This window comes from Prorops nasuta, unplaced genomic scaffold (genome assembly GCF_024137725.1).
Source record: "Prorops nasuta isolate Cenicafe-Biocafe unplaced genomic scaffold, Cenicafe_Pnas_1.2 PNAS00006, whole genome shotgun sequence".
Lineage (NCBI taxonomy): Eukaryota > Metazoa > Arthropoda > Insecta > Hymenoptera > Bethylidae > Prorops > Prorops nasuta.
In genome coordinates, this window is record NW_027116803.1 from 7370904 (window position 1) to 7386732 (window position 15829).

The 15829-nt window shown below is 43.3% G+C and overlaps 2 protein-coding genes across 4 annotated transcripts in view; one reads left to right on the forward strand and one right to left on the reverse strand.

Moving 5' to 3' along the window:
* The window catches only part of LOC136774373 (outer dynein arm-docking complex subunit 4-like), a 141133-nt gene that overhangs the window by 64493 nt on the left and 60811 nt on the right, over nucleotides 1-15829 (reverse strand). The gene's annotated exons all lie outside the window — the stretch shown is intronic.
* knockout (Stork-head domain-containing protein knockout) overlaps nucleotides 1-15829 on the forward strand; it is a 106945-nt gene that overhangs the window by 16335 nt on the left and 74781 nt on the right. The window lies entirely within an intron of this gene.

Below are 15829 nucleotides of genomic sequence, written 5' to 3' on the forward strand. Positions count from 1 at the left end.
AGCAATAATTAGGATCGTGACGTAGCCTATACTACAAATTGCATATATTTAATTGCTATATGGTCAGTCGATCCGAAGGAACCAAGATCCGCTTCTCCCAACGTTATACCGATATACAGTGTTATATATATATATACATCTGCGCATCATTTTCGAATAAATTTCTGCCAAGAATTGCGAAAGATTCGAAGCAGTTGAGTGATTTACGGTTGCATAGTTGGGTGAGCTAGATTTTGTCGCGTCCTCGGATGCACCATTGCTGAAGAAGATAAGGACAGATAGTGTCTCGCAATTTAGATGAAATAAGTATAGATTAGACGGGAGAGTTGGCGCATTGCGAAAAGGTCCGCGAAAGAATCTCGGTTATATACCGCAGCAGTACAACACTCGACTAATTGCTGTACTCTGCTAATGCTTTTGATACAAGCAACGACCTTATTTTCGCAACATGTCGTACGTCGTTCCACAGAGTTTCCTGCATGCAGTAGCTCTTCCACTCAGACGCCTCTAGCGTACTCTACGCGTTTTCCCGTTGACAACTACAGCAATAATACAGCACTGTCCTGCCGAGTTACGTGAAATTTAACCTTCCGTAGCTGGACAAGTAAAAAGTTATTATCCATAAAACGCAAAGTACATATTTTCCTGGACAAGCCGCCGCGGTTGCGCAAACGGCTGGTGCGTAGCGTGAGTGTATTGCGCAACTAGCTTATTATAAATGCTGGGACAAAAAAGTTTCTGTGATTGCTATGGACGGTCGAAGGCTGCGAATCCTCCTTACGATATTGTACGAGGTATATCATGTGACACGTGTGAACATTTTTAGGGGTCGTCATTTATGCCATTTTTAGCCATTTTCTTATAGAGCTATAGATCAGTGGACTAACATTTTTTTGAACATTTTTCGTCCTCGACCTGGTGGAATACTATGTCAAGTTATCTATCATTTAGTAGTAGGTTGAGTGTAATAGTCGTTAACTTGGAAAGCGCAGGTGTCTTCACGTGTATGGTGTGTAGATTAAGGCTCGGCCACACTGAAATAAATAGAATTTTCAAATTTGTTTAAAGAATATTTGGTAGCTCAGTGGGTCATTGTTGATTCAAAAATTGATCAAAATTAACTCCTCTATAACTCGATCATCCTTAAAAGTTTATATTTGCTATTGATACATTCTGTATATTAAATTGTATACTTGAAAAGTAATTAAAGGTACTTTTCCACTTGCAGCGTTTGTTCACACAGAATACTGAGATGTAGCTGTTTCGTAAACTTGTATAATATTGAGACACAATTAACGGTCCAAACATTTTTAGGTGATATTTTTTGTATGCAGCTTAGCTAAAAAGATAATCTTAATCAGTTCTTATGTGTTTGCGAATATACTATTCTAATTTGCATCGATTTTGCTTGGGAAATTGAAAATAGAGTGACCCTATGTAGGGATTGTGCTTACTAACACAGTGACAGTGAGGCTACTGTGAAGTATTGCATATGCATACTTTTAACATTGTCTATCGGTCAATTTTATCATTTTTCACGATAAAAATCGTTGCAGGCTAGGATAAACTAAGAATTCAAAATTTGTACACATTATCAGATGCGTTATTCCCATTATAAATTTGTGTGTGTAATTATATAAATTATATAGAAACTGTGTTTCAATTAATTCAAACAATAACATCTTATAATAAAGAAAATTGCTAATGGAAGAAACACATTTTATAACACGCTCAAAGTGACCAGAAGTATTTTTGTTTAAAAAAAGAAATATGAAATTTGTGCAGTGCACTCGACAGTTTTCTAAGCGATCGAACGTTGCGAGTGGAAACGTAGCTTAAGAGTTCCTCTCTCGATCCCATTCTGGAACGATTCAACGCCGATAAATTAACTATAATAGCAATAAAACCAGGTGAGAGAAAGAAGAATCCGCGAAAGAATTACGGGACGCCGCGCCGTCTTTCTTCCATTGCAAACACTATATCCAGCCAGCGAGATGCATTCCCGCCGCGGGATGTAATTATGAGAAAGCAACTTCCAGGCCACCGGGAGAACTTCTCCAAGTTCATCGGCTCTCCGCTTCGTGACTTTTCCTCGACGTGTGTGGGTGCTCCGTGTCATTCCCGTTTCCGCGTCCGTACAAAGTCCCGCGAGCTCTCGACATTATCGCGACAATAATCCTTAGATATATAGTTGAAATTTTATCTTAGGCCCTTGCACCATTTCATCGTATGAAAAAACCGAAATTTATCTAGTGTTTCTTGTACTAGAAAGACTCTTATATAAATAGATTTTTTTTTTTTTCGTGACACGACCAATGTACTACTTAATCCTGACGAAAACTTATCAGTAAAAATACAGATTCCAATTATCACTAGACAAATATATATAATACAGAATACCAAAAATACGATGGACTTTTATTTAAATTTATATAAAAGATATCTCAGTAAAAATTGGGGATAGCAAAATTTAATAAATAAATCTATATATACACTTTAATAGGAATGCTTTAGCAACACGTTCCACACAAAATTAGTTCGATGAATAATAATTTTCTATATATAGACAGTAATCTTTAACAGAATAAATGGATCGTAAATTTTTCACCGTGTTTCTTGGGTGGATCGGTGAGTCCCGAACGAAGGTGGGAATGCAAGGTTCGAGACGGAGCGATGGGATAAGAATAAATGAAGCAAGTTTAGAAGTCAAGGTAAGGTAAGGCAAAAGCAAGGTAGAATGGTAGGAGTGGGAGGGAGGGGGGGGGGGTAGAAGCAAGCCATTAGCAGACATCATTACCGCGTAGATTCGACGATGTGCTTTCCGCGATAGGGCAACGTATCGAGCAACTTCCGAGTGATTTCACTGGAAACGCGAAAGCGAACGGACAATCGAACTCGATCGATCTCTGCTAGGTCAGAATTCCGGTTGGATTTTGTTTTTCACCTACACACTCTGTTAACTAGTCACGCTCGAACGCATCGAACGTGTCGTGTCGCCCCGTGTATGCAGCATCCGAAATCCAATCGAGTCGCATTCCACTCTGGCATACCACACCCACGATGATCCGTAACGATCGAGAAGCAGCGAGCAAATTCAAGGTGAAAAATGACTTAACAAGCGCAATCGTTATTTCTAATTACAATTCGTTTATCTCCCTGTGGACCACGCTTGGATGTACACTCCCGACTAATATTAAAGGTGCTCGAGGTAGCCAAAGCGATATCCGATGGAGGAAATAATTGCGCTACAAGTTTACTCCGAGTTTCCCCATATGTTTTACATATTGCGATCTAACGATCCTTTCGATCAAATCGCTTATCCATTCCGCGTATCCAGCGGCGATCGACAAAACGCCACTCATCCGCCGTGAATAAGTCCTAATGAAGCCGTGAAAATTCAATATTCCACGTTAAATCGCATATATATATATATGTACCGGTTAAAAAATCGTCATTGCAGCTTTCATCGAGAAAACGAAAGTTTCAAAGGAATCGTCGTAAAAAGTCGAGGAGCTGTCTCTGATCGGTAGGATGAAGTTTGCAAAGGTGACAAAGGACAACGACTGGCTAGATTTTTGAAATATCGCTCCGACGATTTATTCGAACGTTCGGTAAGCGGAATTAATTATTTCAACCGGTCGTGCGTGCTTCGGTTCTATGGGAATATTAGAATAGCGGTATAACTGGTGGTGGTTGGGGGAGTTTATATATATATATATATATATATATATATAAGAGAAGGATAAAGGAGACGAAGAAGAGAAGCTCGTTTCATCTTCCTCGTGGTCTCCGCGATAAATCGGCGATTAAAGACGAGGTCGCGACCTCGCATTACTTAAAGCTGCCTCGGGCAGCCGCCGATCGTCTCGGAAAGTCAGAAAGGAGCCACTCACGGTGGGCTACCGAGATTCCTAGCTCTTACAACTTCCGGGAAAATCTCTCGCACTTTCCTCCCTCGCAAAAACCACACTTCGCCGCTTCTTTGCCGAGTCCAACACCATGGAGAACTTTGGTCCCTTCACCTATCCCCCTTTCCTCCTTCGGCGCATTCTCGTAACGCTTAATTGAACCAACCATATTCCTCTCCCTGCAAATTAAATTTCTCAACCACTTACCACGTGGCTTTCACGTCAACTTCTCAGCCGAGAGTCCTCTATAAAAGTAACGTTTCACCCTTTTCAAGGGCAACCTGTAATTTTCGGTACGGAGAAAACCAGAGTACCACAATAACGTGTACATCGTATTTTATATATTATACAGTTCGCGCAAAAGTTTTGCGGAACAGGGAATAACGACGCAATAAAATTTCGAGTACCGCAATCGGCAGGCTTGATTAAGCGATCGAGGCGGTTGATATTGTGTTCAAATTATAATGATTAATCGGCTTAATTAATACGCGTAGCCCAGGCGCTCGGGATTAACGCATCGCTTCTGAGGATTAGGAGTTAATGGATATGAATATTTCCCGTGATAATTAGCCAATGCTCCGCGTGCAGGGGCAAGCGATCATCGATCAACGTAACGCGATTATTGCGTCGCTAAACCGGAAACTCTGGATTCGAGGCTGAAGAGAAAAATACCCGACGTTCTCCACCGGGTTTGTTTACAGCGAAGAACCTGGTAATAAGATCGACTCGTTCCATAAAATTGGTTTTTTGTACCATTTTTCCGCAGACTTTTCAAACGCTGAAGAGAAATGCGAGAATAAGATGGGAACACAGGGAGGGATGGTAAAAAGAACGAACGAAGAAAGCGAGGAAGAAGTCGATCGAGGGAATCTATAAGGAAAAGAGGTGGGACAGGTCGAAGAGAAAGAATGCAGTTTTAAAAAAGTCTGCTGCTTCGACGAGAGAGTGGGATATACTCTCTGGTCTGGTCTGGGTGTGCCAGAAATGTGCGGTTGCCAGGAATTCGGCAGCTGCTGCAGGTTTCATGGGATCTCGGCCGATCTCTGGCGATCGGCCCGCTTCTTGGACGCATCGGGTTCACCAACGGTCGAATCTCGGTCGTATGCAAATTGCATTTCATAACTCGTTACCTTGGGGCTGCTGGACGATCGACTTATCTGTGATCGTTTAGGCGTTTCTTTTGTAAGTGGGGAGGAGGGTATAGGTGCGTGTGTGCGCGTGTGTACGTGCGAGATGGACGGTAATAACATCGATCGGTGCCTTTGGCCGTTCGATCGATCGTCTCTTTCGGTGAACGATAACGAGGAGACTGGGGCCGGTGTAATTATTATTGCCGCGCGAGTGCACCTAATTGGGTCGATCGACTTGTGCATTTAATATGTTGCATCTCCAAGATTCACCAGATGAAATCAATCAGCAACGATCGACGTTTCCCAATGAATATATATAGCAGTCGCTTTTGATATTGGCATCGAAACCTCATCGAGCTACCTCCCCCACTTCGGAAAAGAACTTCCGCAGCAGCGTATCACCCGCACACAGGAGAGATATCAAGATTACCCTATTCCATGCCAACGGCGGGGCCAACCTGCATATAACTGCAGCCTAAGCATCATACGTGAGATATTCAGCTCTCGACTCGCTTATTAAAACGCCCATGTGGATTCTGGCCGATGATACTCGCTGCCGATTCTTCTTCTTCGATGTTCTCCAACATCTGGACAAGCTACGTTTCCATGCAGCCTCTGTACGAGGAATCCCACAATCTTCTTCCTCTCGCATCTATATATATATATATACCTACTACCGCACTTTCATACATTGAAAATTATCCGGATTCATTTAACGCCAGACAAATTGTAAGTGGAACTCGGTGTTTTCCATATACAGAGATTCGATTAGGCTGTTGAAAAAATGTAGACACTCGAGAGTGCGAGAAATTCTCTGAGAATCGGTCGATCCAACGATCGGATGATTATCTCCGGTGGTGACCCTTAGCCCAACATCCTGCTACGTCACGGTACTACGGGGACGTTCAGTAACATCACGAAATCGATGTGTACAATAGACCAAACATCAGAGACTCTCGGAATATTCGTTCTCGATAAGAACTCGACCTAATTTCGCTTTTATCAGCCTGCCATCTAGCCTATTTACAAACGGACTTTGAAAACTATCAGGAATATCGTATATATATATATATACACGTATACGAGCACTTTCGAACGATATCGGATATATCCTCTGGTGCAAATGACCGGCGGCAAATAAAAGAGTCCTCTCTTCAGCATCGAACGTTCAGCGTCCGTCTAAGGAATTATGCCTGCGCGTTTTCTAAATCTTCTCAGAGACCCGTTCACTTTACGAATTAGTAGTTTCCATCGCACAGCGGGAGATGGGCTATTGATTACCGCGAGATGAGAGCGGTAATTATAATTCTACAAAGTATATGCATGTATAATAAACGGTTGAGTTGCCCGTGCAGAGCTCATCGCTTTAATTACGCATAAAACGAGCCTGCGAGATTTGTAAAGTTCAGTTCTTTAAATAGAATTCCGCTGAATCGAGCGTCCATTCCGAGCTGCTGGAGGTTGGGTCGTTTGTGTTTTGTAAGATGTTGCCGAGAGACGTGTGGTCGAGGTGTGCGCGCAGGTAGAGAGTAGCTGCATGAGGAGCGCGTGAGAGGTTCGCAAACTCTCGATTGCTTAGGGATTTTGCGTGGCTTCTGCGGAAACAGGTCCATCGATGCGGTTTTCGAACGGTGAGAACGTTCGCTTTGGCTGCGCGGAGGGACCTCGGATTATGTTGGGTTAGGTTGGTATATACGGTATCTATATATACGGGGGACGGGGGAGACCGCACGTTCTCCAGTGTGTGTGTGTGTGTGTGTGTGTGTGCCACCCAAGCCTCCACCTTGCCCTACTCGATCGTCTCCGCAGAGCCTGCTTCAACTCGAATACACAAGGGGTTCTCAACCACAGTTCCTCTCTCATTAATTATTATCCATTAACTCCCAATAGTCCAAACTTTACTCTCTCCATTATCGTTTATTCTCATGGAGAATATTCGATGAAGGAATTAACCAGTGGAGAATAACGACGAAATAAAATTAACTGAGAAATTAAACTATATTTAGAGGTAGACGAATTTGTGCAAGGATATCATATATATATATATATATATATTTACATTCCTCGCATGTTTCACGCAATCTTTTTTCTTCTCTCGTATTCATCAAGTCATGCAAAAACGTATATACGGACTGTTAAATTAATTACTTGCTGTGGAGAGATTCTATGTGACCCACGAGAAACCTAATTCCAATTAGCTATATACGACCAACATCGAACACTATTCTAAATTCCATACAAATTTCTGCGATTGTGAAATAAACTTCTTACTTATTACCTACGATAAGAATTTTATTTTTACAAAATCAAGAGGAGGATCGTTTTGGCAAAAATAATTTGCAAATAGAATTTATACGACCACTCTCGACTTATATATATATATATATATATATATATATATATATTAATATGCATCTATAAATATGGGACGAGGGGAACAAATCGCGAGGCAGTTTGATGACTCGGTCGAATGTTGAAAATTTTAACGACTCGACGGTACTAATGAATATTAATAGAGCCAGGGATAAATCATGCTGTGAACTCGGATGAAATATGAATGCGTTAAGTGGTAGTTGCAAACAATCAAGTTGAAATAATATTGAACGGTAACACTTTTAATCCTTAATTACGCTGGAGCTGTGATTATTCATTTTGCAGGCAGATGACCACGATAAAGCAAGTAATATGCACGGTTAATGTATATAATTATGTTGTTCATAGACGAGAGAGAGAGAGAGAGAGAGTCTGTAAAATGCATCGGGAAACCTGTTATTAATTTTCCGTAACGAGTCGAGTTTTCAGGATGAGTCGCTCGAATTTTTCACTATTCTATATATATATATATATATATATATATGTAGATTCGATGATTGAAAAGAGTGGCCGCACGTGCACCTTTTATAGGCATGTGCTGGCTTGCATAACGACCGATGCATTACGGCATGGAGAACCGTTTTCGGCAAGGTATATCGAACCCGATTAATTATCGCCAACCTTCCCTCTCTCTCTCTCTCTCTCTCTCTCTCTCTCTCCCTCCCTCCCGCTCGTGAACATTTTCTTCTCGAAAGAACCGTGGCAAATGTCGGCAAGACCCACAAGACTATCCTTGATTTTATCACAATAAAATACTTTGTCCCAGTCACGAAACTCGCTTTCTCGATGAAAAAGTTTATGTCCCGACAAAAGAAGCTTTCGATTCGATATACCAACGCGACGATAAAGCATGCCGAAAACCTAATTAGCTCTTTGCATATAATCGACTTTGGGTAAAATCGACAGGTTTTTGGTGAAATTTCTTATTAAAGTGTGGATAATTGGTATACACCGCGCGAGGAGACGATATTTTCTCGGGCAATGTATATATTTAATATTCTTTATCCGCGAAGACTAATGATCGATGAAGGAAAACGGGGCGTTCTGCTTTCCATCGGGACACAATTTAAGCCCCGAGAGTATATATAGCTATATATAAGATCTTGATATATAAGGCTCGCGTCTTTAATTGCGCGTACTTTAATCGACGGAATATCTGCAGCCTTTAATATTTATCATCCGATTCGTACGTTTAATTGCATTTGCGATGCTCGATCGGGGTCATCGTCTCGGACGACTCTATACGGTATGCACACATCTATATATATATATATATATATATATATATATAATATGTACCATAGAGATGAGGCTACCGTGGGCAAACAAGATTTAATCGACGACTAATTGTTTCTAGCACCGATCGTGTAATTATGAAATTACAAATTTAGTCATACTCGGTGGTAAATCGACGATCGAACGTGAGATACACGCCTTGCTGGCGCAAGATCCCAGACGCATTCTCGGAGCCAAGCTAATTTGCCATGTATCTCTCCGTGCGTCTGCCTCGAAAACAAACAGTATCTTATGTCGGAGAACGTTTCAACTCGGCGCGTACAGAATTTAAACGCGATGCTCGATAAAAATCTTCCATCGTACACAAGATATATAGATAAATATGAACAAGATGAAAATTCCCTGGAAAAATGGTTTCGATTTCCTGGGAGGAAGAGAAGAATCGACGGAGATTCGTGAAAAGCTGGAGAGAGTTTCGCTTTGGAGGAGGAGCAAGACGGAAAGGCGCATATATATATATATATATATACGTCTTGTGCTGTATCACAGTTGGCATGCAGGGACCGGGAGGACGGATGGACCAAGGATGTAGCCGGTCGCGTGTCGTCTGTATACGGGAGGAGAATGGACGTAGAAAGTACCAGAAAGTATGAAGAAAAGGCAGAGAATGCCGAGTCGAGTTAACTGGCTCACGCAGACAATCTCTGACCCTGCCATATGCCGCGACATTGTCATTCCGAATACGAAGAACAATGGCGACCTTACGTGCTGTATATAGTCGCAGGACAATGTCGTCTCTGACGTGCCTCGTCGTGTTTGACGACCGAGAATTCGTCTCTTTCCACCCCTCGCTCCTCCTACCTCTCCCTTTTCTCTTCTTTTCTATATATATATATGTATATCTTTTCCCTTTCACCCACCCCCACCCGTTCACCCATCAGCATCGCCAGCAAGAACCTCTTAAGAGCCGACCGACACTCGTCCGGATCCATCGAGCCACCCGAGAAGACTTCGTTCTCCTCGATGCATCTCGCCTATGCCACCGGAACGAAATTTACGCGAAATTTACGATGGAAAACTCGAACGATATGCTCTCTTATTCGTTATACGACCGATTTACGAGACAATTTCTTTTTTCCACCCATCCAACAACCGCTCCATCATTCCACCTGACCCCCTTATCCTTACCAACATTGTAAAGCTTTAACGAGCCTGGATGCACTCCGTCGATACTCAGCCCACTTCACGCCTAATTAATTTAGTAATTAACGACTAATAAACAGTGATAATATTCGCGTTTTCCAAGTACAACCCTCGATCCTTTTCTTCCGCAACGCATCGACACAGTAGCGACCTTGTAATTTATGTCAAACTGTAATATTTATGATCGATAGTTTTCTGCGTTATTGGATTATAGTCTAATAAATAAAAAGAGGTAAAGGGGCTGGGGGGAGGGCTGGTCGAGTGCCGGAAAAAGAGAGAAACCATTTTTTCCAGTGTTTTTCCATCGAGGCTGAATGGGAAAGCCGGAAGGGAGGACTTTCACGATGATTTCCGGTGAAGATGGAGTTGTACGAGAAGTTTTGGCCCGGTATAGTGAAGGTTCTTGGCATAAATCGGCTATTGTCCGTACAGCACCGATTTAATTGTACCTAATTTAATTATAGAAATCGGTAACCGCACCAGTCTCCATACAACACACTCTACGTATAAGAAACACTTAAAATGTACGGATTCGTGTCGAATCGAATCGTTATCGTCGTTCGAGATCGGTTGAGATCGGCAGATACATCGATGTGGCATATCGCGTACCCGAACAACGCACGATTCCACGCTTTCTTACGCGTTGCAATCTTTTCCTCCTTTACGTAATATCCTTTGCAATTAAACCTTCTCGCTCTCTCGGAAAGACACGCGCAAACTGCTTCGACTGCATGACACAACGTCCTTTTCCAAAGGTAAAAAAACAAAGAAATATTCACGCTCCGATAAAGCCAACTATCTCTACGAAAATCGCGAGATAGCGATTCGCCGATGGACGAGCGATACACGGTATACCTATATATATCTTAGCGAGTTATCATCCATTTGGAGGAGATTTAATTACGTTAACGCGCGCTTGCGGGAAAAATAGCGTGGATTAAAACGGTGTGAGAAAAATACGAGAGAAAAGATGGTGCATTGCTAATAAAGAAGGGGGTAATTCGCGGTAAAGCTGAAAGACTGAGTTATGGACGCGAGGGTCGAGGTTTTGCACGTGTGCGAGCGAGCGGCAAGTATATTCAGGTGGATAATCCGACGTAGCGTTGCTTGGTTATCGCGTTTCGTCTCGGTGCGCCGGCCGGCCTGTAATCAAGGGCCGTCGTGCTGATTTAAATCAAGATCCAAATGGAATTATCGCCGCGGCATGGAGTTAATGTTGAACGGTTGTTGTGGAGGGGCTGGAGGATACGAGGGGGAGGGGGGGGGGCATGTTGGAGGAGGTTATCCCGAGCATTCGGAGTCGCGTAATCGTCGAGCCGCGATCGATCCGATCGAGCGGAAAATCCTGCCGCGTGCCCCGCAACGAGAGGAACCGTCCGTCCGTCGCGCACAGAGTCGTAACGAAGGCGAACGCACGGACCAGCGTGTTTACACGCTTCCTCGTCGCTCGAAGCAACGGCCAAGCACTCCGTTTAAAGACTCGAGTGCTCGTTCGGTCCTGCGGTACGTGGTGGGCTCCCAGCCTCTCTCCCGACCCCCATTTACTACCACATAAACAGTCAGGGTCCCTGCGTTCAACCGACTTTACAACGCCAGATACGTCAAAACCACCGACGTTTCATTGTCAAGTTCGTTTCGTTGCTACTTTCTTCCCTAATTTTCTTCTAATTAATGGCATCTATAATATATATATATATATATGTATATATCTATAAGACGATGGACGATCGTTCTTGTATATTTCGATAAGTTTGTCATTACAAGGACTCGAAAGAAAGAAGAAATTAAACCAAAGTCAATTACAGCGAATTTCGATAAGAAAAACAAACGGATCCATTTGCAATCGAGAAGCAGATTTCCAAATTCACGCGCTTAATTAGCACTAACGATCGTTGTTGAATCTGCCAGTACAGAATCCCTCTGGCAAGAGAAATTCTAAGGCTGTTATTACGGGAGAGGAGGAGATGGAAGGAAAAAGCTAAAGTCAATCGCAATAAAGTTGAATAGCAAGCTCTTGTCGGGAGTATCACTCGAACGGTAATTCGAGATCGTTGAGTGGCATGCTTCCGGGCGGCTAGTAAAATAGCATAAACGGCAAAAAGCGCCGACCGTCTGGTAGTTCCTCCTCGCCGCGATGATCCGATCTTTGGCTCTGAATAGACCATCGGCTAGTCCATTCAATTATATATAGCATCGCCATAACCGACACTCGCCGAAGAAACCGTAGCGCGCCAACTTCTCCTTTTGCCATCCGTTGCAAACTGCTCGAAGCTGCGAGGCGCGCGAGGAGCGACGAGAGAGCCTCCTGCCACCCCCCCCCCCCCCCACCGCGTCACCACAACTCTTTTTCCACCATTCGCCTTGGCAATAACCATCCGCCTTTCTTGCGGGGGTGTTTCTTCGTTCCTTCCCTTGCCCTCTTTACTCGGATCGATCCAGCGATTAACCGCTTTTTCCACTTCAAGTTTCTTTCGCCACTCTAATTTGTGCGTATAAACGCATCCCCTGTGAACACGCGACAAATATATACCTAGCTCGTCGATTTTTGCCGCGGAAGAAAACCAGTTTGACCGTTCGTTTTTTCCTCAGCGAGCTTTGACTCGTGATTGATATTGTTAGGAGGGCGTGAGAATTATAATTAATGCCGGCTGATGACCGTTGCGCGAAAGGCGGAGAAACTCGTTTGAGTTTAGGCCTTGGGGATTGGATCGAGGAGGAGTCGGCGGCCGGGGTGAAAGGGTGGAGACGACGCTCGAGGGTGACAGAGAGGAAGACGAGGTGGTCGCGAGTTGTATATAGTAACTTTGTAGAGGGGGGGGGGGGTGGGGGTTAAAGATAGCGTTGGTGGATATAGCGCGAGCAAATCTCCTCGTGGTTGGTCCACCACGTTGCTATGTATATACATGTGCACGCACTGCTCTATAGATATACACGGTATATATATACTATATGCTGCAGGAATGGCAGACAACGGAGGCTTCTCGCCAACGGGCATCGATCTCCCTAAGAGTCGAGGAGCCCACCTCTCCTCCTCCTCTTTTACCTCCTGCAACGTCCCTTACCAACCACCATTATCTCGCAATCGGCCACACCCTAACCCCCTAGCTACCCATGCAGACCTCCACCAACCCACCGTGACTCTCCTACGTTTCCTCCAACAACCTCCCTCCCCCCCCCCCCCCCTCTATCAATTTGCCCAAGGTCAACCCGTGAATCATCCAATTAACGAATCTATCGTGGGAACCCGTTCTCAATCTCTGGAAAAAATCATCATGTTTTCTCTCACACTGCATGCATATTTCGTAGCAAGATTCTTTGAATAATTTTGTAAGGTTGTTCGAGAGTTTAGCAAAGATAGCTACGAAGGTCACAGTCAGCGAGGATCTCCGCGTAATGAAATCATTAGCATTCCTCCGGGCTGATGGATGGATTTGTTCGGAGAATCATATCTGATTGTCGATTTTCTCCAAATTTATGGCCACTTTCCCAGTTTGCCAGGTATAATGCGTATATGTACGGTTGAGCGACGCTCGCGCGCAGGACTCGCGTGGTTTCTGTACATAATAAAGTGACGGAGAGGCGTATGGAAATTCAACGTTAAATGGATAATCGCTGGTAGCGAGATCCGATCGATAAGGATCCATGCTCGGTGGTGGCAACGGCTTTGTCCTCCGCGTTCGTGCGGCGTAGAGACACGAGTCGCTTTGCTATAGAAATGCCTTATCTCGCCGCGGCGCTACTTTCCCATTGGCAAGTTTTGCGCCACATTCGCAGCAGACGCGAATCTCGCATCTCTTCCGCGTCTCCACTAGGAAATCCAAGAGGAGAAAAACAGCTGTAAAAACAGGAAAAATCCCTTCGGGGGAAGATAGCGCGCGCGCCGGACGAAAGCGATGTCCTTATCGGTCTCTTCATCCGACGCGTTCAACGTTAAATGACGTGAATTTACGGAAAAAGCGGAGGTACTTAAAATCAATCAAGGAGCGAGAGGATGGTGGAGGGGACGATCAAAGAGCAAATTGTTCGACGATCGAACCTGCTGATTGGCCATTTTTTCTTTTCGAGACGCGATATATAATATACTCGCGAGGAGTCGAGAGGAGTTGACTCGCTCGCGCGGTTCTCGAGTTATCAGGAACGGCTGGCCAACTAGAAGTTCGGATAAGGAATCTCTCGATCGTTCCTTTCTTTGGTTCCAGCTGCTCTCTCACGGGCTAGGGGCATCGCTCGACCACGGGGACTCGCCTCTTGCCACACCCGAACCGTCCGGCGGCGCTTTCCCATCTCCGCCTGCTCTTCTGCACTATATATATATATATATACTACACCCCCTACCGTCGACAAACACTCGCATTCCCCCCCCCCCCCCCCCCTCCTCCTCCCATACTCTTCTTCCCTGGGGTCGTATTTAAGGCCAAAGACGAGTACTCCTCTAATTAAACTCTTCCGCACCCTCTCGATACCCTTTTCTCTTTTAATACAGACGACCATCGATCATTTTAGAGACGGAACTCAGTTTCACGGGTCAAAAGTCGTACTTTTTTTGATCAATAATGCAACTGTATAAATATTCTTCTTCATTTTACGTTGAAATTCAGAGTTTTTAAGAAATTTGTGGAGGGAAAGTATTTGCTGCGTTAATTACGTATACCCGACGGATTAAATCTCTTGAAAACTTCATATCTATATAGATTATATCAAGCTGCGTCTAAACGATCGTATTTAATTACTGAATACATTAATGAAAATAATTTTTATTTCATAGCCAACATGAATTATTTCTTTCGAATAAATTTATTTTTTAACTACTGAATTTTGCTTCATTTACGATATCAATATAGAAAAGTAACAGTTTTTCTCTCTTTTAAACAGATATATCGCAAGTTGAGTTACAGTTCTGAAAATATGAAACTACTTCAGTACTTAGTACAGCAGACTGAGTTTATTCTTGAAGTAATTTTTGATCTAGCAATTAATAAAATATGTTTATTCCAATAAAAATTAATGAAAATAATAGAATAAAAATTTGGATAATATACTTGATTTTTGAATTAGAAAATATTGCAAAAAGGCACTGATTCCCCTATATAGTGTTATAAACTAGGTCCTCTAACAAAACAGCATTCAATCATAGTTTATCGAGCAGATAAGAGAGTGCAAAAAATGTAGTATCTCGAAAAATCATAATCCTCCGCACGATTCATCAGCATCAAAACGCAGCATCTGCGGGGATGAAACGAAACGTTCGGGAGATTGGCTAATTCGATTGGTTTATTAAACGTGGGTCGATCGACCAATGAATACATCAAGATCGAGCAAAGATAATTGCTCTCGCGTTTTACACGCTTTTCCAGCGGCCAACATGAAAACTTTCCCATTGGAACAAACGTTTAAACTCGTCGAGCATTTCGTACACTTTTGATCACCCGGGGCACTGAACTCTCGTCGCGTAACTCTCTTCTCCAGGAACACACACACACACACACACACACACATATACGTCGAACCAGTGTTATCTCAGTATCGATGCATTTGCGAGCAATCGTATAACTATACGAGGGGCACCGATTCGATTACTGATAGTTTCAACGAGCTAAAGTTCTCGCCACTTCAAAGCAACTTCATTTCGAAACTTCGCCAATGTCAACGAAGCTAATGTAACAGCAGATAACCGAGGCTCTACCACTTTTCAATATCTCAAAATTAAAAGCGTTCTTAAAAAGTTAATTTCCGTTTAAAACCGTGCAAGTGGTTCCATTTTCCGGAGAATTATATAAAGATACATCATTCTGCCCAGTTGAGGCTACGAAGAGTTTGGAAAGGGAGAATCTTTCGTCGAAAACGAGGAAGAAACCTATTTTAGGATGAGTTCTTCAGGGTTTATTAGGAGAGATACGTGGAATGTAAAAATCTCATCAAATGTTACGCAGGACTGCCGTTAATCGTGCTCGACTGACGCTCGTGCAGCGGTTTCAGCAA